At 39.6% G+C, this 25,152-nt stretch overlaps 1 long non-coding RNA gene across 1 annotated transcript in view; it reads right to left on the bottom strand.

Moving 5' to 3' along the window:
* Positions 1-21,896: 21,896 nt before the first annotated feature.
* LOC125160274 (uncharacterized) overlaps positions 21,897-25,152 on the bottom strand; it is an 87,699-nt gene continuing 84,443 nt past the window's right edge. Inside the window, exon 4 of the long non-coding RNA XR_007150185.1 lies at positions 21,897-22,003. This is a non-coding gene — a long non-coding RNA (uncharacterized LOC125160274). The remainder of the gene's footprint in view (positions 22,004-25,152) is intronic.

Here is a 25,152-nt window from a genome sequence, read left to right as displayed (position 1 = left end):
TGTCTACCTCTGTCTTTTCCCACTACCCAGGATGGGTGCTGGTGTGGCAGCAGATTCCAAATTCTATAAAAAACATTGTCATATGTTTAAGGCCTCAACTTTAGCAACTGGGTCAATTGTTTCTTTCCCTGTTTTTATTTTGCCTTTAAAATGTCTTTTCTCAATGTTTTATACTGATTCCATTTGATTTTCTACCTTTCAAATGCCATGGCCAACCAAATTATCATCACAATAACATTTTTGCTTAAACTATGAACTGGAAAGAATTTGTTATAAATGGTTAAACACCATATCCAAAGAAAAGTTGTGTGGACAATATAGTCTACGTTACATGATTTCATTCATATATATTTACCATGTAATTTGAAAATATCACCTCTTATTTTATACTAAAAAAGGAAAATTCTATTTCTGGGGCACATAAAGCTCTGTGTGTCTAACACTTAGTCTGTTAGTGCCAGAGTATTAGATTTCAGAGAGACGATAACTAGTAAAAACAAATCTCTTCCCAGGCAGAATTAATCCCCTCTCTTCTGAGCTCCCAGGGCACTGGAACATACTTCTGCTGTAGATCTTTGAATTATTATTAATTGTTTAAATGGTTTGACTCCCCTTTTAGACTATACTGTGCCTGGAAGGCAAAAATCCACTGCAATTCAGATGGCTAAGTGTTCAGTTTGTGGTTGGCCGAAACAGGAATTATTTATTGAAAGATTTTTTTGGCTGTCATTTAAAAATATGTGAATCTGTATAGAATCGCCTATTAAAACAATCTTATGCCTCACTGTTTTTAATCAATAAATACATATATCTGTCCTGAGTAACTACAGAATCAAGGCCAGTCAAATATAATATTAGTATTTATATAATGAGTATATATATACTGCCTATATTAGAATCATTTCGTAGCATCAAATCATTTAACCCATTAAGCATCAGTCTCTGTGTCTGTACAATAGGGATCATAACTGTACCTACCTCACAGAATTACAAAGAGATAATGCATTAAAATGCTTAACACAATGCCTGCCATATAATAAGTGGTAGGTGTTCAATAAAGCAAAATCAATAAAGCTATTGATTTTTAATCAGAAAATGGAAATCTAAATATAGTAGATATTAAAGACAAGTTTTTCTTTAGTTCTGAGGCAAGTTGTATATTTTCTTGTATTTTAGCACTCTGCCAACATATCCTGAGACGATGCAAGCCAAAAGGCTACTGCCATCTGAGGGTCCTCTCCTAATTTAACTTCATATGGACCAGCCCCAAAAGTACTGAAAATTACCACTACCTGTTCCACTTAGTACAAGAAAAATACCTCCTATCTCCCAGATTCCTGATGACAGGCTAAATATGACTAAATTACAGAGCACGCTTGATAAAGACACACACACACACACACACACACACACACTCACAAAATGAGTAGATTCCAGATCCTAGGGGTGTTTACTTTCATTAAGGGGGGGGGGTTCAAAACAGCACTGTGTGAGAATTTTACAAGGGAACTCAGAATGACTGGCTCCTTCTCATTCACATCACAGCTCAAGGAAGGCCTTCCCTCAGCTTCCTAGGGCATCACTAACCCATGCCTGTCTTTCAGTCCCCTGTCCATAATCTTTATAGCATTGTCAGTATCTGAAATCAACAACTTATTTCTTATTTTGTATATTATCTATTTCCATCCTTCCACTAGAATGTGAACTTTTTAATTATTCATTATTTTATTTTATTAAGTGATTTAATGAATGGATACATGCAATGATATGCTTCTGCAGTTTTTCTCCCGTTCCTGAGTTTCTCTCTAGAACTCTCTTTAGAAACTAGAAAATATCTGGATATTTCCTAACTTCATCGAAGATGGAAGTTCATTTCCACTGCTACTACTGAATGGTGTATGCCCCTGCCATCCCTTCCAATTCCAAGTTATTTATTCATAAAGTTAACAGTTAACCCAGGTGAAATTTATGTATGTATACAATCTAGAAAGACATTTCCTAGTTTAAGCAGAGTTTTGTTTTTTTTTTTTTTCAGCCAGGAGACATATCCTGTAGGGAAACAAAACTGTTACACCCTTTGAAAGATGAAAAGGGAAGAGAGACATGCAAGTGCATCATCTTCTCTTTCTGGAAAAGAGGTGGAAGATTGAAGCAGGAGACTACCCTCAAGAGAGCTTGATCATCCAGTGGAAGTTCATATGGTTTCAAAAGAAAAATATTTATTTTTTACCAAGGTAAATTATTATTCTCTCTGTCAGGATGAAATCTGTAAATCTGTGAAGGGTAATATATAAAAGATAGTCACCAACTGTTGTCTATTTGGAAAGAGGCTACAAGAGGAAAAGACAAATGTCCTCAAATAGATTATGGGCTCCTTGAGAATACGGGCTGCAATTTATATTTTTGGGTCCGCCATGAATGACTACCCCAAAGTGTTGTGACATATGATAATATTAAACATGCACTAAATTCCCTCCACATATGTATGAGGGATTGGGCTGTATTTCAATGCAAGGAAAAATTCCTGAGTAGGGAGTTACCCAAAGCTAGAAATTGGGTTCCTGAGAGAGGCCAGAAATTTTTCTTTAAATTTATTTTCAAAAGAGGAGAAACCCGAATTCAGTTATCCTGACAAATGATCTTTTCCCCCAAATATAACAAATCACATGCATTTTTTCTATGTATGACTTTTCTCAGTCCCTCCAAAATGTGACCTTCCCATACATTACCATATTTAACAAGAACAGGTTGTAGTTGAGTTAGCTTTTAATCTTCCTTCTACTCACTGCAATTAAAAAGTTTCATGATTTTATAGAAAAGTTACACCATTCAAGAACCATAAGTGGTATGAAAGTGATACGGTCTGAACCCTGGTTTTGCAGATGAGTAAACCTTGTTTTGGAAAGTCAGAATTGAGAGAGGTCACGCAACCTTTCTACAGTTAGTGGAGGACTTCACTTCCCTCAGCAACGAGAATGGAGGGTTTGAGGACTGAAGTGCAGTTTGCATCTAAAGGCTGTTCTTTAGTATCCAAACATGGGATATAATATCTACAACAGGATCCTCCATAAATTAATATCTGCCTAAAACAGGGTTGGGGGGATTTTTTTAAAAAGGAGCAGAAGGGGCAAAGTCTCATTAAGACAGAATTTTAAAGTCGTAAGTGAACAGTGAAAATACCTGAAGTGTGTGTTACCACATTTTAAGATGCTTATTCCCTGAATGTCCCTTTGATGAACTAATTTCATTTAAAGACTTATTTGCAAATATAAGGTATTCTATTGGAAGAGTGGCTTATTATAATCAAGTACCTTAAGATACTTTTGATTGTGAGTCACAGAAATACACTCTACTTTGCCTATCTGTACACATACACGTACTTAGTAGAAAACTAAGTTTCAAGAAACTGTGCTCACACTTGTCACAGGAGATAAATATAATTTTGTATTCTTTTCCACTTCATTTTTAAAATATAGCCTGTGCCAACTACACTGACTTCAGAACTAATAGTTCTCATAGCATTTCCAAAAATGCTGCCAATTACTCTTATTAGACTATCCCCGGGTTAATACTTAACCCTCCGAGGGTTTCTACAGTGTTTCTACATAGGAAATATTTTGATAGTGGTAAGACAGCAGCAGAGTTAAATTTCTGTAAATCACCAGTGCTTCTAACAGGTGCAAACCCCTTTGGTGTTCAATAAACGTCTGTTGCTGACAAAGTTAATTTCATCTTCTTGGAAGACCAGAGGGTCACATCTTTGATCCCACTTCTACCATTCACCTTCCCTGAAATCCTCTGCCCACAGAAAACTCCTTTTTCTCTATCTAATATTGTCTCTAATAAAATTAGTATTTTGCTCATTCTAGGTCTTGGATGCTTATCCAACACTCAGCTTAAGGTTTTATAACATACGTATGCCATTTTTCTCACTGATTTTCAGACTTCCATCTCTAAGTTATGGTTGAGGGCTGTGTCCCACACATCTTCAGTAGCTTTACCAAACCAAGCCAGACTTATTCTCAGAATACTGGTTGTCAATCAGTGATGTAGGATGTCCTAGGATTAGCCTCCAACAGAAAAGTCTCTGTGCTTGCTTTGTCACACAATGCAGAGGACAGCAACACCCTCCACTCCAGAAAAATCTCCCTGATTTAATGTTATTTCCATGGTTTGGGTACAATGAGGAAATTCTCGGTGGTTGGTCCCCACCAATTGACGATAGGAGATACACAAACAACTTTAATAATTTTCTGCTTGTTTGCACTAAAAAAAAGGTAATTAATGTTCTGAAAGAGAATTCTTAAGGGAGGACATGGTCAGGTGTCAGCTGGTTAGTAGCAGCTGGGATACAGAAATCTATTATTGAACCCAGGACAGATGTCAAAGCACAGAATGAATATTCTTATCTAAATCCTGAATTCATAAGGTTTCTTGTATAGGTTTTAATTTTTGTCATTGTGTGTGTGTGTGTGTGTGTGTGTGCGTTTCTCTGCAAGATACTTCTCCCATTGCCTGGGTTCCTTTCCTAGTCACATTTTTTACTGCTAACATCATTCCCGCTTAGATAACTGGAATGAAGGGATTGTAGAATATTCCCCTGCAGTGGGGCTGTGCTGTAGGGTTTGAATACATGGTGAGTCACACAGCCCTCTGGGTCACCAGACTGGAGGTGGCAAGGAAGAAGTGGGGGGGGGGGGGTGGCTATGAAGGGAAAAGAGAGCCCGGAAAAACAAAACCTCTGGAAAGTTTAGTGGGATAGCTGATCTGCCCCGGACTCCGTCTTCTATTGGGTCGCCTGAGAGCCCCCAAACCCAAGATACAGGGGTCCCTGAAGTCTCCCTGAGATGGAGAGTGCAAGCTCAAAATAGGATAGAGACACACACATCTTTTGCCTATCTATAGTGACTAACCTCTCCAGCATAGGGATCGGAGAACGAACGGATGGGTGTAGGTTGCAGTCCCATTCACAGAGCACCTCTGCCTCCTGAGTGTTTAGGAGAAACTCGAACTACCCGGGAAAGTGTGCTGTATTGCCGTCTGGCTTTCTTCCCGTCCTCTTATGTTGTTGTTACCATCATTTCTTTGCCGAGCACCTGGTAACCTGGACGGTGTACTGCCACCTTGCAGTCCCGGGACTCGTGAGATGCCGCTTTCTTAGCCCAACACCCCTTCAACAGAGTTAAGAAAAAAGTGTCCGCTGCTGCCTTGCTCTACCCAGAGGTGGGCTAAAGGATGTTAAGGGCTGTGTGTCCTTGGAACCAACTTGCCCGCCTCCCAGGGCGCACCAGCCAGCCAGGTTTGCGCTGTGCCTGGAATCGGATTGTCCCGGGCTCCTCCTCGCATCCAGGGCTTTAGGAGGGAAGAGAGAGGAGTCGCAGTCCCCAACACCAAGTCTGGCACTCCGAACCCCGTCTTCCAACGCCGTCCTCACTGCGGTCACTCACCCTAGGTTACTGTGCCCACCATCAGTCCCCTACGAGGAGGGCGCTGTTCCCCCAAATCCAGCTTGCGCCCCCAGCTCCGGACAGCTACCCAACTCCGAACGCTCTCCCAGGGTTTGCCGGACCCCGGTGGCTCCTCTTGTCACGTCCTGTCTCCCGGCTCTTTTTCTTGCCTCCTCTCAGCACCCCAGCTCCTCGCCAACCGTTTTCCCACTGATCCTCATCCCACTTTCACTACCTCGCCCACTACCGACCCTCTCTCCACGGGCTCCCAGGTGGTGCTGTCCCCCGAGTACTGGTTTAAGGAGCCAGGGCGGCATGGTCTCTAGGTGTAGGTCCTTTTAGAAACTCACCTCCCTCCGGAATTTGCATCTCCGGGGAAGGGACAAGGCTCCCAGAAAGCTGCCTCCGGGGACAAGCTACGAATCTCCCACCCAGACTGTCGCCCCCCTCCCCATTCCTCCCTACCCAAGGTCTAACTCGAGTTCCCCTCCTGCTCCCCGTGTTCACGCCGCGTTTTAGTCTCCGGGACTCGTGGGGTGAGCCCCAGCCCGGACTGGAGCAAGGCAGCTGCCGCGGGCGTAGCCCCACTTGTGGGCCGGGGCGAGAGGGGCTGGCACCGAGGCGCTCGTAGCTCTCCTGCTCGCCCCTCCCTCTCCAGGGACTGGAGGGGGCTGGCGGGGGCGGGAGGGCTTGCGGGCGGGGTTGGGGGGGGCTGGCGCTCATCAATTCCGCTGCCACCTCCTTTGCAGCCTGGGGGGAGGCGGGCGGGGGTGGGGCGGGAGCGCGGGCGAGGATAAGACTCTTAAGTCGGGAGAAGTTTGCGCACAGCTCACAGCTGGGCGAGGGAAGGAAGGCGCCCGGAAGGTGAGCCTCCTGGACTTTGGGGAGATGGAAACAACGCATGGGGAAAAAGCAGTTACCTTTTAGCCCATAATACAAGCTGGGTCTAGGTTTAAACCATCAGTTAAGGCAGAAGTAAAGTGTCAGGGAATCGGGAGGGAGGGCAGGAGGAGGGCTGAGGACTAACGCAGTTTGCTCTCTCCTCAAACTAGGAAAGCCAGCCCCCCAGACAACTGGGTGGGCTGCGCCGCGCGGCTCGCGGACCTTCCGGGGTTGGAGAGGTGCGCACCCCGTGCACCTCACCCTGAGGCTGACATCTCCTGCTCAGGAGATGGGCGCTGTAGCTTGAGTTCCTGAGTCTCTGGAGCCACCACCTGCGAATGCCCTTCGCTTCTACTGAGCTGTGCCCAGCAGCCCTGTGAGACTATTCCAGGTAAGGAGGGTCTGGGAATGAACGGGACTTAAAGCTTTGGGATGTTCCCGGGGATGGTTAGCAGTGGAAGGGCACAAGGTACCTTGTTTTTTGATTGCAAAACTGCAGTTTGATTGTGGTGCTTTGAGGTTCAAATGTAGGGTCAGCTTTAGTCTCAGTCGTCTCACTTTACCCTTGATTAGAGAAAAGAGGGTTGTCCTGGGAAGGTGCTTCAACTTAGGATTTCATATTGCAGGCTCCTCTAAATTTTTTGTGACTTTCACTATTTGCTAATATCAATTTTCTCTCAAAAGTTTTATTTTCCAACTTACTGGGTATGAAAATTACGGGGCTGAGGGTTGTGGATTTTTTCCAAAAGGTGTTTATTAACTAACAAACAGATAATATCGGCATCTATGTGATGTGTCATCGTTGTTCTGGATATTGGAAATGTGTACAGTGGTGAATGGCGTTGCTTGTTAAGTCATGTTTTACAGAGAATTATTTTCCAACAATCATTTATGCATAGCAGCCATTCTTCACACCTATTAGGAAAAATATGTTGTGTGCGTAGTTTCCAAAAGGGTACTCTTTTTTCATGATGCTCTTTCCAAGCCTGGGTGAAAGACATCAAGAAAAACTCTAACAGATGAATTCTTCTTCCCCAAGCAGTCATTTTCCTTGAGGTACAAGGAAATCCAATCAAAGTCAAACTCCAACAATCCAGTTCGATTTTTAACCCATTATTCAGGCTTTACCTTGCAAATATGCCTAAGAAAAGTTCTACCTGAAAGCTTTACCTAATATTATATGGTGTATGCGAGACTAGGAGGCAGGGTTCCATTTGCCGATCTTCGGGAGACCCCGACAATTTCGTGGCTCTAGTTAGCCTAAACCAAGACATCTGTTCAAGGCTATTTGTTGAAATTATTGGGTGATGGAAAGTGAAATGCTCAAAAGAAATCAAAGTGTGACCATGTAGTTACTGAAAGTAATCTTTAAATAGCAGAGTGTCTAAGTTTGAGTGTGTTTTAAATGGTAGGAGAAAGCAAATATTTTATACATTTGGGCCACTTTGGCTTACCACTAAAGATAGAGTTGGAATGCTTTTAGTGTTGTGGGATTTGTAGAGTATAATTTGTAATAGCATGTTGCTAGCCTACTATGTGTTCAGTTAAAGAACTCAGCTTATAAAAGTAGAAAGTGCTGGTTCTCTACACTGACATTATGAAAGGAACTAAGGTGATTAGATTTGCAAACATCTTTAGTTTAAGTCAGTATTCTCAGTGGGCACTATTTCTACTCAATATTTTAACATAGCTGAAAACATCCATCAGCCAGGATTTGTTTTGGTTCAATGCCTCTAATCTACAGTTAATTTTGGGAACTATAGCCATAAGAATAATATTCAGTCATATTGTAAAATGCTCTAAGATTATTTATTGACCACACCAATACACTGAGTAAACATGAAATCCTTATTATAACTTATTCACAAGAACACATAAATAATCTTAGAGTTGTATTGTTTCATGATTCTTGGAGTTGAAGAAAATTACCTGATATAAATACGGCTTTGGTTTCCCATTTTGTTATGTATTTGAATTCCAGATAATGAATGATGATGGATGTATAAAGGTAGCATTTGTTTCAATCAGTTAAAGAAATGGAGCTAAATCTTAGTATAGTGGTATTGTGGCAACTGTGTTCTTGGTGAACTTCTCAGACTCTTTAAATGTTGACATGAATGAAGATATTATCTACTGTTGTGTTTTACTGCAGTAAAAATGAAATGGAAATAGGAGATGTGATATTTTCAGTGATAACCTAAACCAGTGTTCTCAACTCAGGCTGCAAATTAGAATCAATGGGAGAGCTTTCAAAAGAATAAGGTTATCTAGACCCTTCCCCAAACCAATTAAATCAGAATATCTGAGGAAGGGTCCACTTTTTTTTTATGTGATTTAATGTGAAGCCCTGACTGGGAACCACTGTTTGAGATGGTTCCTGTCAAATTTGGTAGAGCCCGTTAATTTTGGAGGTTCTTGGTGAAAATAAATGCCGTATGTTCTACTGTCGGTTGAATCTTTTTTTCTTTAAAAACTATATCTAATTTGATTTCCCAATTAGAAGAAAAAGAGGTTGTTTTCCCTGATGGTAGATGTTTAAACCATAATAGCTTCCGGGAAAAACATGTTTTTTTCTCCAGAAAACAAGCTATTGAGTTTGAAGCTTACCTGACCATCCAGAAAATGTTTTCGTAAATTAGCTCTAGCTTGGAAAGATATTGGAAATAATGCTTTAAGAAACATAGAATTTGTTTTCATTTTTTAAAAGACCTGAATGATGTGTCATGTGCAAATATATACCCTTTGAAAGGAGAGAAGGAGGAAAATAGTACCATTGTCTTTAGCACACCAACTAACATATCCCAGGTGCCAACTATGTTCTAGCATTTTCACATAAATTACTTTATTTAAGGCTCACAAGAGCTTTGTGAGGTACCAGCTATTATTTGGATTTTGCATATGAGGAAATTAAGGACCCATTAGGTTAATGAACTTGCTCAAAGCCACAAACCATGTAAATTTAACACAAACCAAGGTCTTCTTATTCTCAGTTCAAAATGTAATAAAAGATATATTTACAAACATTTCTTAAAAATTAAAGGCAGCAGTTTTTTTAAAAAGCAATATTGGTTAAGAGCACAGATTCTAGAATGGCTATGCTTGTGTTTTATGCCTGGCTCCATCATTTTCTAAGAAGCTGTAGGATTCCAGGCAAGTAATCTAACCTCCCCATGCCTTAATTTCCTTTGTAAAAGATTTCTCTAATGACAATTAAACAAATTAATATTTGTAAGTCACGGTGGGTAGGTGCCTGGTGCACAGTAGGTTCTATGTAAGTGTTATACTTTTTTAAATGTCATTCATTAAAAAATATTTTTGATTATTTGTTATATGTCAAGCATTGCATTAAACCTGAAGATACATAAACAAATACGTCATATCCCTATCCTCAAGGATTTTGTGTCCAATAAAGAATGACCAATACATAAGTAATCATTTCATTCTGGTATGAGAGTTTCTTCCAGTTTAATTATAATCAAAAGCATTATTTTATGTGACAACTTTGTGCTTTTCAATGTTAATATGATCTTCCAGAGCTCCATATAATAAGGTTAAAATCAATTGATAATAGGTTATGTTGTCACAATTGTTTTCAATTCTATCAAAACACAGGAGCCAGTATTAACGTATGTTTCTGGCTTTACTTTATGAGTTTAGAAAACTGGTCATATGGAAATGTTTGGGGTCTCTCGAATTTTATGTTAGACGTGAATAAGTTGGAGACAAAGAATTGGTAGAAAATGTCATCAGAATATATTCCTCAATACTTCTAAATGCTATTTTTTTGGATTGGTATTCTGAAAAGAGTGTTATCTGATTGGAATGTAGTTTGTTTTGTTTTAAGAATAATAATTTTAGGGGAGGAAGAGTTGATCAAAGAGTAGAGTTAAAGGTCTCTAACACCAAGCTGGCTTGGCAAGAATATGTATATGTCATCAGAACTGGCTATGCTTCTTCCACTATGCCTGTGGCTCTATGCCACTGCCCTGTGTCACTTCACACGATACCTCCAGGGTACCTGTGAATACCTCACCGGTCTAAGATTCTGTCCTCATTCAAATGAAAAGTCCCCCTTTATTAAAAATAGTCTATAAATTGGTATTCTTTGTAAAAGAGGAACACAGTACTCTAAACCTAAGGAGATATTTCTCAAAGAAATAAAGTACCTAGCTCGGTGAAATATTTTCTGTTTTTGTAATCAATATTTAACCATTCTATCTCATTGAAATGTCTGTTGCAAATGTATGTCTTCTTCTCTCTTATCAAGTCTCAAGGGTACCCCCAGTTTTTCCTATGGATGTTGCATTTTTCTTCCTTCTGCTTTCACTGCCGCCCCTTTATTTTGAGCATTTATTATTTTTAACAAAATAATTAAATATTCTCCTAATATTCAGTTACATTCAGCCTCCTTGATGCATTCAGTGTTATATAATAGGGTCAGACTTATTTTCTAAGCTCCCATTTTGTCACCTTCTGTTCAGAATTATTCAGCGATTGCTGAGGGACCATAAGACTTAGAACCCTCTCTTCAGCTAGGCATTTAAGATGTTTCATGATATAGTCCCATTTTATCTTTCCTATTCAAGTTGGAAACCACAACAATTCCCTAATTCCAGTTCTGAAGCCATAATGATGCTGCAAAAATTGACTCCAGGTTTGGAGTCCATCCTTCACTTTCAACCCTTGTGCCCTCACCTCTCAATCTCAGTTTATATTCTGTTGCCTCAAAATCGAGGTTTGTAGTTGGTGGGGGAGGACTTTACATCAGTGGTTCAGTGGTGAAGCTGTATTGCTTTGCATTTTGTTTCTTTCCACAGCCCTGGTCTTCATCCCTGCCTTTTACTTGTCTTACATAGTTCAGAATCCGGCATTTCAAATCTTACCTTCCTCCATCCTGCAAAATGTCTTAGTCATTCTCCTGTAACGCATTCAACAAATTTCCATCCTTAAAGCTTTGCTCATATTTTTAAACTCAGTACATATTTACTAAATGCCTATTATGTCCTAGTTGGGGGATTTTGTGACAGGTTACAGCTCCGGGCTTCCTGGGAACTGCAGGACACAGATATATCAACAGATAGTTACACCATCGTGTGGTAAGTACTCCAATAAAGAAATGCTATGAATGTTGTGGAAGCAGGGAGGAACAGAACTGAGCAGAGCATCAGAAAAGCTTTCTGAGGGAGGTGACCCTAAAGGGGATATCATCCGGCATTGATATGACAAGACAGAAGAAGCCGAATAAGGAGGGGAAGAGACGAAGTGTGCTATAGGCAGGACACAAGACTCTAAAAAGCTCTGGAGGTTTAAAACAACGTGGTGATTTCAGGAAGCCATGGGTATTTGGGTTGGTGCTGGGGAGGTCAGCAGAGCAGGGATCATCAAGTGGCTTATGTGCCTGTCTCATTAAAGGATTTGCATTTTATCATGAAGACAATGGGGTTTCTCGAAGGAGTTAAAGTAGGGGACTGAAATAAGCAGATCTGTGGTTCTGGTAGATCACAGCAGCCAGAAGATAGGAGAGATTAGGTCGGAGGAGCAATGGATATAAATTAACTGGAAACCTGGAGCTTTATTGCAGTAACAGAGGGGAGAAATAGTTAGGGTCACCTTGTGGGAGATAGAAAAGAAGAGAAAACAGTCAGGAGATTATTGTAGGGATAGCTTTGTGGAAATGGGCAAATGGTAGAAACTGGAAGTGAGATGAATGAGGGAGAGAGCTGATAGTATGATCAATTCTAAGTGTCTTTCACAGATAATAGGAGAGATGGGTGTCTTTCATGTGGTCTGGACAAGGAATATTTTAGGGACAGAAGATAAAGAATTTAATTTGGAACGTGATGCATTTGACTTACCCATGTGATGATGTCCAGTAGAAGTAGATACAGAAATTTGTGACTTGAGAAAGACTTCTGTATTAGAGATATGGATTAGGAAGATGTAAGTGTATCTATTTCAGCTGATAGTATAAGAAGGGACGATTTCTCCTTTGGAGAAGTAAAAACTGAAAAGAAAGAAGAAGGAAAAAAAAGACAGAAAATTTTGAAGAAAAGAAAAACATCTAAGACACAATCCTGAGAACCAGGTTTTTTGTTTGTTTGGTTGGTTGGTTGGTTTTTTTTAGGGGACAAGAGTCTGCAAAAAAGATAGAGATAAAAGGCTAGATGAAAGGAAGAAACACAAGAGAAAGTGATTTTGTGGAAGCCAGGGAGAAAAAAAGTGGGCACCACAAGTAAATCAAGTGGGTAAGAAGTGAGAGATCACAGTTGGATTTAATTAAGAGCAATTTCAGTAGTGGGTTGAGGAATAAAGGAGAAGCAAGGAAATTGAGACACTGAGGGTCCACAATAATTTCAATTAGTTTGACATGAACTCCTTGCTTTATTTCCCTTCTTTGAAATTTTACAGTCCCTTAGAGTTTAACTTAAATGCTGCTTCCTTCTTTTGGCCTTACCTGGATGGCCAACCCTCTCCCACCCCCCCCACCCCCCACCAAGGCAAGATGTAGTATCACACCTTGATATCTCTTTCCTTAGAGCTTCTAGGAAGTACCATGCATGCTCCTATGTATGTGTGTGTGTATAAAGTATTCTTCCCTTTTGTCTCTCATTCATTGAAATGAACTCTTTATTATAACAGTGTATTGGGTGGGGGGTAAAGAGGGTAACCCCTACCCTCTGGGACTACAATCTAGAAAACCCAATTATTTCAGTATCCAAATATTTCTCAGAATGGAGACTCAGAAGTTGTATGGGTGAATCTTTCAGGGAAAAATACCACTTTTGAGGCACAGGTTATACCACTTTATACTTGTCTTCTGGCACTTTATCTCCCTTTTCTGTTGTAGAGATCTGTTAATTTTTCTTATTTTCTTACTCGATTAAAAAGGACAGAGTCATCCGTTTATCCTGTATTCCACAGCACACAGAGGAGACTTTCTCTTCTCTCACTGAAATGAGTTAAACTAACCTAAATGTTGCCATAGATATGGTGCTTTTTTTCCCTGAAATTATTTTTGTCACATTAAGCCTTAAATTTTTCCTCTTTTAAGGTATCAACTAGCTGATACCCCAGAGATTTCAGTCCCTTCTCTCTGGTATGCTGCAAATCAGTAATCCATCCCACATTTCTTACACCGGTACTGTTATTTCCAGCTTCAATCGGTGTTGACTTGAAGAGCCAACTCTATTTTCTTTAGTGAGCATTTAATACATAGCTTACATATTCAGGGGGACCTGGGTGGCTCAGTTGGTTAAGTGCCCGACTCTCGGTTTTGGTTCAGGTCATGATCTCATGCCCTGCATCATGCTGTCTACTGCCAGTGCAGAACCTGCTTCAGATCCTCCGTCTCCCTCTCTCTCTGCCCCTTCCCTGCTCTCTCTCTCTCTCTCTCTCTCTCTCTCTCAGAAATAAATAAAAAACATTTTTAAAAAACATAGCTTACTTATTCAGAACATAGCATTCATTCTAAGCATGCAGAATTGTTTTCCACTGGCCCCCTCACACTTTCTTAATCACAAAGCATATACCTCTACATCTCCCGTGCCTCTTGCACCAGGCTGAAGCTACTTAGGTGATATTTATACCTCTGTAGGCAGGGGCGAAAAATGGGACTTCCCTTCTCATATTCCCAGTGTGGATCAAAGCCCTGGAAACAATTAATCTTAAATTATTTGAATAACTGAATGTCACCAAGTTAGTATCTCTGGGAATTTAGGAATATAACTAAAGTAACAACAAAAACAGCCTACTACAACTCGTTGAACCCTGACTGTGTGCTGCATTCAGCAATGCTCAGTCATTATCATGACAATCATATGGGATATTATTAAGCCCATTTCACGAAGACAGACTCAGAAAGCTTACGTGACTCACCAAGGTTCATGCATCTCCAAAGCATCAGGGCTAGAACTCAAACCTAAGATCACCTAATGCCAAAAAACTATGCTGCCCTACTGCAGTCAAATGACATTTTGATGGTGATTTGGACATCTTTTTTTTTTAATTATAATTTGTCTATATTAATTGTATTGAATGATCAGAACCTTCAATAACAGAAATAGGAGCCCTTGTCAACATGGACTTTTAAGTCAGTATCTCTGGAGGCATTATGCTCAGCTTTCCAGTCCAGTGGGGCTGCCGGGTCTGTGGCTATCATCCTGACAACCAAGACCCAGCCTTTTGGAAAACCCCACAATAGTCCAGGCTCGTGCTCTGTGAAAAAGGGAACATTCCAGATAGCTACACACATAAGCAGGAACCCCCTGCACTGCGATGAAAATGTGAAATGTGATATGTTCTAGGATTTTAGGCTTTCTTGTCTGACCCAAACCTATTTCTATGAAGTAGCTGTTAATTTATTACAAACAGAGATGAATTTGGTGTCAGCCAAATATGATAGCTATATTTATCCTCTTCTGGAGCCCAAAAGGAATGGCACTTATCCCAGAACTATCCTAAGGAAAAAAAAATCTCCTTGATAATAAAAATTTTTAAAGGAAAGTTCTGCTATTTGAGGAAGTTGCCTCTCGAGCAGGGGGCTCACAAAGTCAACCAGGGCAATAAGGGCAAAGGGAAAGGCAAATGGCACCATTGCCAAGTTTGAATTTCAGATGGACATGACTCATACATGAATTAACCCAAACTTCAGCATAATTATTTGTTTCCAACCTTAAGTCCGACAGAATTCTTGCAGGCACGAAGGGTGTATTGTGGAAAACGTCCATGTTTACAGACATTGAGATGGGATCTCTTTAGCCCAAGATTCAAAGAAATTCATGACACAAAGAACACAATAATGCAAATTGCTTTAGCACCTCCTTCCCTGGGCCTACTACAGGGCTAAAAGGTCAGGACAATATTAGAACACTTTTTCATTCCTAACGTCATATAGACTGCAAAGATGGCATTAAGGCAAAAAATCCCAGCAAAGTGGTGAGCGATCATTGTTGCTCGAGGGCCAATTCAAGGAAAAGCAAGAATTTGCTGGGGTGCTTTTCTTCCCATTCAGAATGAAAATAATTTTATTGCATCCAGTGAGGAAAACGTATATTCTTGCAAATTAGATATGTTATTTTAGTAAATAGAAGTTCAATGAGAAACTTCGCATTTCTTAGCTACTAAAATATTAAGACTCTGGGCAAATTTGAGGAGTAGCAACTTGGAATCAGCAAATATCAAAACTGCAAGTTAGAGCCTCATTGAACTGCATTTTAATTTGTTAAAGAGGCATTCCTGGTATTTGAGGTAATGTCATACATTTTCTTGGTAACTAATATTGTATCCTTATTATTAATAAGAGGTCCAATGCTTTCATTAAAGAGGAGACCTCTTTCATTAAAGAGGAATATGCAATGGCATATTTCCCCATCAGTAGGTGACAGTGCTGCCTTGAGAACTCCAGTCTTCAGACTCCAAGTCCAGTGCTCTTCTTGAAGAGTCTGCAGAATTGCAGGGAGTTGTGAACATTTGCAAAAAAAAAAAAAATTGCATGAATGTCCTTATATTAGATAACCACGAGGCCAGTTGAACACATAAGTAACAGTGGCCCTGAACTACACTGCATAAGACGCTGTCTCTTATGTCCCTTTTCTTCTCTTAGCTCCCCAAGCACCTCCACTCACAGTATTCCCATTTATTGCAGAAGCCCGCTTTCCTAACAAAAATCCCCATTGCTTGAATCTTTCCACAATCTCCCTCTCAGCTCCTTTTTTGCTTGCCAAAATCAATTGCTTTCCTCTTACCCTCTTCCTATAAACACTGCTCCCTGCAGGTAATATTGTAGTGGAATAAACCTTTATTCCCTTCAGGAAAAAAAAAAAAAAGTATATTTGCATTATCAACGATTTAGGAGCTAATTCTTAAACCTGGCATTTCCTGTTGTGTGTTCTCCAATCAAATCAGTTTGGATCTTTGTTCCCAAACTTGAAACTTTATGCCACACATCAGCTTGTTGAAAACTGTGAGAAGTGGGCTTCGTTGCGTATCCACCGCCTGTAATGTAGCCCCCACACCATCAGCTCTTGCCGGGGCCATCCCAACAGCCTCCTCTGTGGCCTGCTCACTAGCCCTTAGGCCTCTCCTGACACATTCTCTGCTCAGCACCCAAAATGAGCTCCTCAAATGTAACCCAGATTCGGTTTCTCCTCTGTCCATAACAGCTTCCGGGGACACCTGAACCCATGCTCACACTCATCACCTTGGCCTCCAGTTCCTGTGTGTGACTTGGCAGCCACAGCCTATGAGCCCAGCCTCATCTACTGGGACCACTCACTCCACCACGCTGATCTTGATCCATTCACTGGAAGGCACTATACCCTTTCCCCCTCATGCCCTCGCACGTGCCCTTCCCTCTGTCCGGGATGTTCTTTTCACCCATTGGCACATGGCTGGCTGCTTCTCTTACTTCAGGCCTTAGCTTAACAACGCTCACTCCCTGGAGAGTCCTGCTATAGTCCCTGCACTTTCTAAAGTATGTGTTGTCCTACTAATCTCTTATCTCAGCTCTTTGCTTATTTCCTTCATAATAGTCAATACAGTTTGTAAGCATTTTATTTTTGTGTCTGTTTCTTTTAGTTTTCTATCACCTACATTAGAATATAAATTCCACAAGGTCTGTCTTGTTGACACTTTTAATTCCCAGCGCGCTAAATAAATATCTATGTAACAAATTGAAGGAGTATATCCGTTTAATCTTGTCCCATCCACAGCATTTCTCAATTTATGTGACTATAAGACCCTTTTATGGTACACTGCCTCTTGATATCTGGCTGAAAATCTTTGGAAAATCTGCCTTTTTGAAAGAAAGTGAAGATAATAGCAGGAATTTTAAGTACTAACACAAGTGTGACCTGGGGGCAGGTGTGCCTTTTTGATAAGATTCAAATATCCCCTTAGATGCAACTTTTCATAGTAGGATTGACCACCTGGTGTCATATTCATGAGTTTAAAGGGGGCTAACACCTGCTAAGGTAAAACCATACCCACTCTTGTAAAAGCTAATTTTAATCTATATCACCCTTGGAGGATACGGGGCTTTTAAGAATCGAATCACTTTTATAAGTTATCATAACTGTATCTATAGTTCTTAGCCTCTTTTGAATCTGCAGTTTTAACCAACTACATTTTTCACCTGTCTGCCTTATTGCCCGTATATCAAAATAAGTATTTCTAAGTAAGAACTTTTCACAAATTATTTGGCTCAAATGAGGTTTTTTTAAATAAGTATTTCAAGTTACAGTATGCAAAACTAGCTGGAGTAAGAACACTCCATCAATATAAACAACTTGTACATGGGAAACTCTTAGAAATTAAGTTATGGTGTTGGAATTGACCAGACCATACTCTAAACAGAGCCCAATGTGAAATTTTGATCAGTCTCGGACTCCCAGCAGTGTAATTTCCTGTTTTTAAGAAAAGTATGTTTTAACAACTTTCAAGGATACTTAGATAAAAAATAGATTTATTGAAATATTTTAATAATGGTGATAATGGTAGTAATAATAATAGTAACACTTACATAGAACTTACTTTGAGCCAGTGATAATAATAGATATTAATATATTTAATCTTCACAGCAACCCTCTCAGGTAGGTACTATAATTATTCTCTTTACACAATGAAGAAACTAAAGCACAGAGAGGTAAGTAACCTATGGGAGAAGACGCAGCTTAATCCACGACAGATTTGGAAAGGAAACCAAGGAGGTCTGGCTCCTGAGAGTAAGTAAATGCTAAAAGGGAAATGTATTTATTATAAATTTACGTTAAAAGCTTAACAGCCAAAATTTGTTATTATGACGTAAAATGTCTTTCAATTTTGCATTTTTGCATGTCTTTCAGCAGCAGATCCACAGATTTCTTTTTCTTGGAAAATTAAAAGAATTAAATAGTGGTTTTCCTAATTTGTTCTAAATATTAATCTCCATAGCTGTCATGAGATGTACCCATGCTAATAGTATTCCACTCTGCCCTGTGGTTTACAAGAAGAGGAAATTGTACTTTGCCAAGTTGACACCTCATTCATGAAAAGCAGAGTCAAATTCAAAAAGTTAATCTGCTTTTATTCTTTTAAAGGTGCAATTTCTGCTGCAAAAATGCAAAACACAACTCTTAACAAGACATGGTTTTAAGTAGAATTTCAAAACTATATTTTGATTGCTTCCATGGAAATTAGTCAGAAACCCATGATATATATGGTCTTAATGATGTGGGGGGAAAAAGTGGTCTAAAAATGGCAAGTACAAATACATTGAATTTTAATTAGTCTAAAAATGGTCAAGTTTCCTATTCACTCACTTGGAGATGATAAACTTTCCAAGATCTATTTTGGAGCATGCCAAGTCTTTTCCATGTGCTCTAAGCGGTCTCATTTCCCTACGCGGTGACTATGTCAGCACTCTGAGTACTCGTGCAGCGGGGGAGATCTGATCAGATACCCGAGGGAAAATCTGTGTGCGCTTCCGTGTTCAGGATGCTCAGCTGCTCACAAGGGATTTCTATTTACCATCTCTGATTCCTTTTAATTTATTTACCATATCTGAGGTTATTTTATTTTCTAATATTATAGTTCTCTTATTTACTGCTGTGAAATTTTTCATGCAGTGTATTGTGTAATGCGTTTTACTCTAAAGCTTCCCCCCCCCCCCACTGTTACAGCTCATTTTAAGAATAATGAAAGAAAGAATTGGAAAACATGTGTGTCAGGGATATTTCACAGAATATTGATCTAGAACCTAACTGCTTTGCATTAGATTATCCAATTTCCCTGTGAATCAAGTAGTTTTTCCAGCAGTAAGTTATCATTTCAGAGGCCAGGAAATGAATGCATCACAAAGTGAGAAGCTTTTATCCTCCAAAGTTGTAGAAAAGTGTAAGCAAATTCATGGAGAAAAAGAATAAAAGAAAAAAATGTGTATATAGCACAAGGAGATACTTTTATTTGTTTTACTTCAATCTAATGGGAAAAGAAAATCTACTCTTAGCATTTCTTGTGTCAATTTGATGTGATGCTATATTCTTTTTTTAAAATTTTTATTTATGTATTTCCTTTAAAGAAAGCTCTATGCCCAACATGGGGCTTAAAATTCATGACCCCGAGATCAAGAGTTCCATGCTCTACTGACTGAGCCAGCCAGGCACCCCTGTGACTCTATATTCTAAGCACTCAAGAAAAAAAAAAACAAAAAACGAACACTTCAGGATCTTCTTTGCCCTCTATAATCTCAAAATATTACAGAATAATATTTATATTGTCCTCAGTAATGCAAAATACCCTCTTAGGATGGGGGGGAAAAGCCCTTGGACTTTAACACAGAAACACATCTTGAATGCTTTTGAAAATTGATGAGTTCTCTTACAGAAAAGGTTTAGGTAACCTTCAAACTGTTCAGTTTAGGTAACCTTCAAACAAGTAAATTAGTAAAATCAATTTAGCAGAAGCCCAAAGGTTCATAAACACTGCATTATAGAATTCATTTAGACCCTGCCTAAAATTTTCCCTTCCAGAAAGCCAAAGTTGACACACTGAGAAAGGTTATGATTCAGAGCAGACTGACTGATAACATGTTGAACCTCGAAAGATGAGACAGAGCCTACTTTCTTTGCTACTTCTCTCTTGATTTAAGGCATGAATTTTTCTAAGCTCCTACCCCCTAACCCCCAGCCCCATGCTATCTCTTAGCATAATGAGAATAATACACCTGAGCTCTTCTTCATATTTGTTAAAAGGTCCCACCTGAAAGATTCAGGAGAAAACATCTAGTTTTAATACACCAAGGTTTGCAATAAAAGTTCTCTCTCGCCATCAGCTTTACATTCCCAGCCTTCATTCGGATATTTAAGTTCTACTCATGTTAATTTATGTTAATCCATAATTTACTAGTGCATTTGAGGAAGTTTCAAAAGAATATAGCACCTCCCTGTCACGTTTCCTCTTCTCAGTCACTTGTATGTCATCTTCTCAAACAACCTTGTACCATTCGCTACTCCTTTAGTACACATGTTTTTATAGATGATTAGAGCAGATCTTAGAGGTTATAATCCAACTCCTCCATCATATAAATGAAGAAATAAAGGAGACAAAACTTCTCCAGTGTCACACAGGTATATCGGTTCCATCCCATGCTGCATTAAACAATTTTATATTGAATATATACCTCTATTGAATAGAGAGATATGTGCTAGGAAATAAGATACTCTTCATTGAGGAACCAAGATTATAGCAACATAGGCTGAGTTAATTTCTCCTTTTGAATCTGTCACTGTCCAGAATCTCAGACCCTATATTTAAAAAAGAAAGGTCAGGATACAGACATAACCACCATGGTGACTAGTGGGCATTAGGTAGGGAGATGTAGGCAATAGGGCAATGTATGGGAGATATACAGCACCTTGGGTGACTCCCTGAGTTGTCCAGGCTGATGGACACCTAAAAAAAAGACTTAGGTAGGAAAGAAAGAAAGCTTATCTGGTCTTACCATTACTCATTGTATCCAAACTAGAGATTTTTGTTGTAAAACCTTCATTTTGTTTTCTTTCCTCTTCATAATAGTTATTTAAAAAATTTTTTTTGTTTATTTATTTTGAGAGTGAGAGAGAGAGAGCACGAGCAGTGGGGAGGTGTGGCAGGGAGAGGGGGGTCTGAAACAGGCTCTGTAATGACAGCAGAGAGCCCGATGCGGAGCTCGAACTCACGAACCGTTTAGATCATGACCTGAACCAAAATCAAGAATCAGACGCTTAAACAACTGAGCGACTGAGACACCCCGGAGCCCCTCCTCTTCATAATACTTTACGCAGAGCTCCAAAATAGACATCACTGAATTTTTAAGTGACAATCATGCATGTGATTTGCTTTTAGGATTTCTCAGTGTATTTGTTTAAAAACTTTCCCAAGGTGATATGTTGCTGAAATTACCTTCAGATGCACTCAGGACTTTGAGGGACAAATGAATGGGAGAGGTAGCATGAGAGAGGGATTGGGTGGAGCCTGGGACAGAGTTCCAAATAGGGCACCAAAGAGGGGCTTGGAGGAGCCAAAGGCAGTTTGACAACTGTGAATGCACTAAGAGAGGCAAGAGGGGAAATGTTACAAGAAATAGCAGGGACCACCACTTATTGGGCTTCTGGTATATGCCAGTCTGTGTACAAACATGCATCATCTCATTTAGGCTCCACAATCACCCTGCAAGCTAGTTATTTTTATCTCCGTTTTGCAGATGGGAAAACTGAAAATCAAAGAAGCCAAATAAATTAATAATAAGAAATAAGAATAAAATAATTATAATAGTTAATAATATGTGAACAGTAAGTTACTTTTAAAACTTACATTTTTGAGGGCTAATTAGGTTGAGTCATGGACAAATAATCCCATTTATTTTTCATAATAATCACAGGCATTCTTATTATACCCATTTTACCTACGGAGACCAGTGAGGCTTAGGGACTTAAAGGTGATATATCTCAAAGCAGAGGCAGGATTTAGGCCTAAACCGCCTAACTTTGGAGCACGTGGTTTGGATTGCTGTTCAGAACTACTAAAAACAGAGCATGCATTCTCACCCAGGTTTGTTTGCTACCCTTCCATGATTTTTCCACGTCCCACGTAGCCTTTAAAATGATGGTCTTCAAATACGGCCTGATGGCCCATGCTGATCCATGGTGGAGTTTCACTGTCTGGCAGCAAAATAAAAAGATCAAAGACAATGTCAAGAGTTTCTCCCGACACGATGTGTGTTTGCTTTAAAGGACTGCACTTTGTTCTGAGATTACATTCTTCCTTTACTGGAGCAAAAATATCCCTTCTTTTTATCTAATGATGACGGTAATTGATGATAGATTTTTTTTAAAACATACTTTATTTTAAAATTATACATGTGTCGACCCTAAGTCGCCAACCTCACATCAGGGACAATGGGCAAGGAATTGTATGTATTCATAAAATTTTAAATTTGGGGGTCTTTTAAAAAAGCATGCTGCTAGGGAATGGAGGATGGTTCACAAAGCAAACTACAAATTAGCCCAAGACTAACCCTTATACTGGTGAGTATCACTTTATAGTTGTTTAGGAATTTACAAGGAAGCATGTCACACTTAAAATTGCCAGTGTATATCGGGGCGTCTCGATTAAGCGTCTGACTTCGGACCAGATCATGATTTCGCAGTTTGTGAGTTCAAGGCCCACATCAGGCTCTGTACTGACAGCTCGGAGCCTGGAGCCTGCTTCAGGTTCTGTGTCTCCCTCTCTCTCTGCCCCTCCCCCACTAGCACTGTCTCCCTCTGTCTCTCAAAAATAAATAAACTTTAAAAAATATTTTAAAAAATTGCCAGTGTATAAATATATTTTTATAGAATAGCACGTTCCATAGAGAAAACACCTGAGCTTTGGTGGACTAGTGTGTATACAGTCTAAGAAATGCTTTCCTATTCAGCATCTCATGTGATCTGTACTCAAACTTCCAGAAACCAGTATTACTGTAACAGGAAGGCTGTTGTCCTTAGAGTACACAATAGGATATACTACTTACTAGTATTGCTTGGCCTCTCTTAGCCTCAACTTCCTTTAAGAAAGGAATTATTTCAATCCCCAAGGACTATCTCATGGATTTTAGATAAAGTAGGAAAAGTGCCACACATGGTATAAAGCATATAGCAGTTCATAACTGCTATCTATTCTTATAATTATTATGATATTCATTTTATAGATGAGAAAACTATAACTCAGATTAAAATGAGCCAAAGTAGCTCATCTAGTTAAGTAGTTAAGTGATGGATTTGGGCTTGCACCCACTTCTATCCATATCCCAAGGCTTCTTTTGGTTACTTCCCACCTACAATTCTGTGTGAATCTCAAACCTTCTATTCACTATCTCACACCACGACTCCAGTAATGGTAAAAACCTGAGAAATCCCTTTGATTTGAATGTGCCTCCATCATTCTGTAGATGATGCTGTCCATATGGACACAGCACATAAACTTCTCAGAAAGAGATTCAGATGAAATTTAAAGCGATTAATTGTAGGGGTGCCTGGGTGGCTCAGTTGGTTAAGCATCCGACTTCCACTTGGGTCATGATCTCGCAATTTGTGGGTTTGAGCCCCATGTCAGGCTTTGTGCTGACAGCTCAGAGCCTGGAGCCTGCTTTGGATTCTGTGTCTCCCTCGGTCTCTGCCCCTCCCCTGCTCGTGCTCTGTCTCTCCCTCTCTCCAAAATAAAAATGAACATTAAAAAAATGATTTATTGTCTATATCAGTCCAAAAAAATTAATATTAAAACAAATACAAGTTGGAATGGAAATTGTAAAGATCACCAGATGCTATGAAAATTAAGATCCTGGAGCGCATAAAGGAGGCAGTAGCTAAAGATCGTCAGTTTAATGGGAAGATAAAATTTGAAAGTGGACCCGTAATTTTTATATCTATAAAAAAGGGCTCATTGTGTGACTAGAGCTCACCAGCAGATATGTTTTCCTAGATTACAAGACACTGGTAGTTAGTGTGTTGTTTGTTTGTTTGTTTGTCTTTTATTTAAATTACCTGAAGAGTGATTTCATCTCCCTAGGATACAGTATGGTCACTGGAAGATTAAAAGAAGTGGGCATCTCACTGATTCCTTAGTCGAAAAAGCATTGTTTTCATTATAATCCTAAAGAATAAGAAGTTTCTGTCTTTTTAAAGAGAAAGGAGAAGTATGATATATTTTTGTCCTCAGAGGCCAGCAAATGAGGAAGGAAAGCCAATTCCTTTTCTTTTCTTTCAGAGGGATTTTCTCTTAATATAGCAAACTCTGGAGTTCCATCTCTTGTTTTGAGTTCATCAGAAATCTGGATCTTAAATGGCTGCTTCTAATATATTCAGAGACAAGTGTAGACTGCCTATACACTGTGTTGTGAGAAGGCATACCTTGAGCTTAAAGAATGTGACAGATATTAAGTTTCATGTCTTTCTGGGATTTAGGGTGCAAATTTGCAGCAGAGAGCTTGTCATGTGGTGTGTCAGGCACCAGACAGGGAGGGACAATGACAAGGCTAAATCTCCAAAGGGGAAGTTTAGAGCTATACAAGAGACAGGGACACCAGCGAGAGTACCTGACTGCAGGAGATAATGTTTGAGAATCTTCCTGCAGCAATTTATGAAAATGGCTTGAAAATATTTATATTCAAAGGCCAACATATTTCTCTTAAAAATTAACTTTGTGGGGCGCCTGGGTGGCTCAGTCGGTTGAGCGTCCAACTTCTGCTCAGGTCATGATCTCGCGGTCCGTGAGTTCGAGGCCCGCGTCGGGCTCTGGCCTGATGGCTCAGAGCCTGGAGCCTGCTTCAGATTCTGTGTCTCCCTCTCTCTCTGCCCCTCCCCTGTTCATGCTCTGTCTCTCTCTGTCTCAAAAATAAATAAACGTTAAAAAAAATTTAACTTTGTTCCATTGAAAGGAATGACTAGAAATATTCAAAATCTTTTTTTTAACTACCTGAGTATCTTGCCAGCAACTCACCACCACTCCCAAAGTGAAAAGGGGAGAGAGAACATCTAGTTTGGGTCTTTCAGTTTATTTCAGGTAATGGAAATATTTTAGATGAAATAATCAACTTGACTTATAATACCAGTAAATCATTTGGCTAAGCCATGAAAGGCAAAGGCCCCACTTTGTACATAACCCACGTGGATGTGAAAGGCACTTCTTTTTTTGTTTGTTTCTACTCTCAATCACCTTTTCTTTGCCTTTTTTTTTTCAGTGAAAATGCTGAAGATCCACTTTCTTTGTAAATTTCTTTTCAAATTTCTTTACCAAACAATACAGTATTATTAACCATAGTCATCATACTTTA

This window comes from Prionailurus viverrinus, chromosome A2 (genome assembly GCF_022837055.1).
Source record: "Prionailurus viverrinus isolate Anna chromosome A2, UM_Priviv_1.0, whole genome shotgun sequence".
Taxonomy (NCBI): Eukaryota; Metazoa; Chordata; class Mammalia; order Carnivora; family Felidae; genus Prionailurus; species Prionailurus viverrinus.
This window is presented reverse-complemented; position numbering and strand designations above follow the sequence as displayed.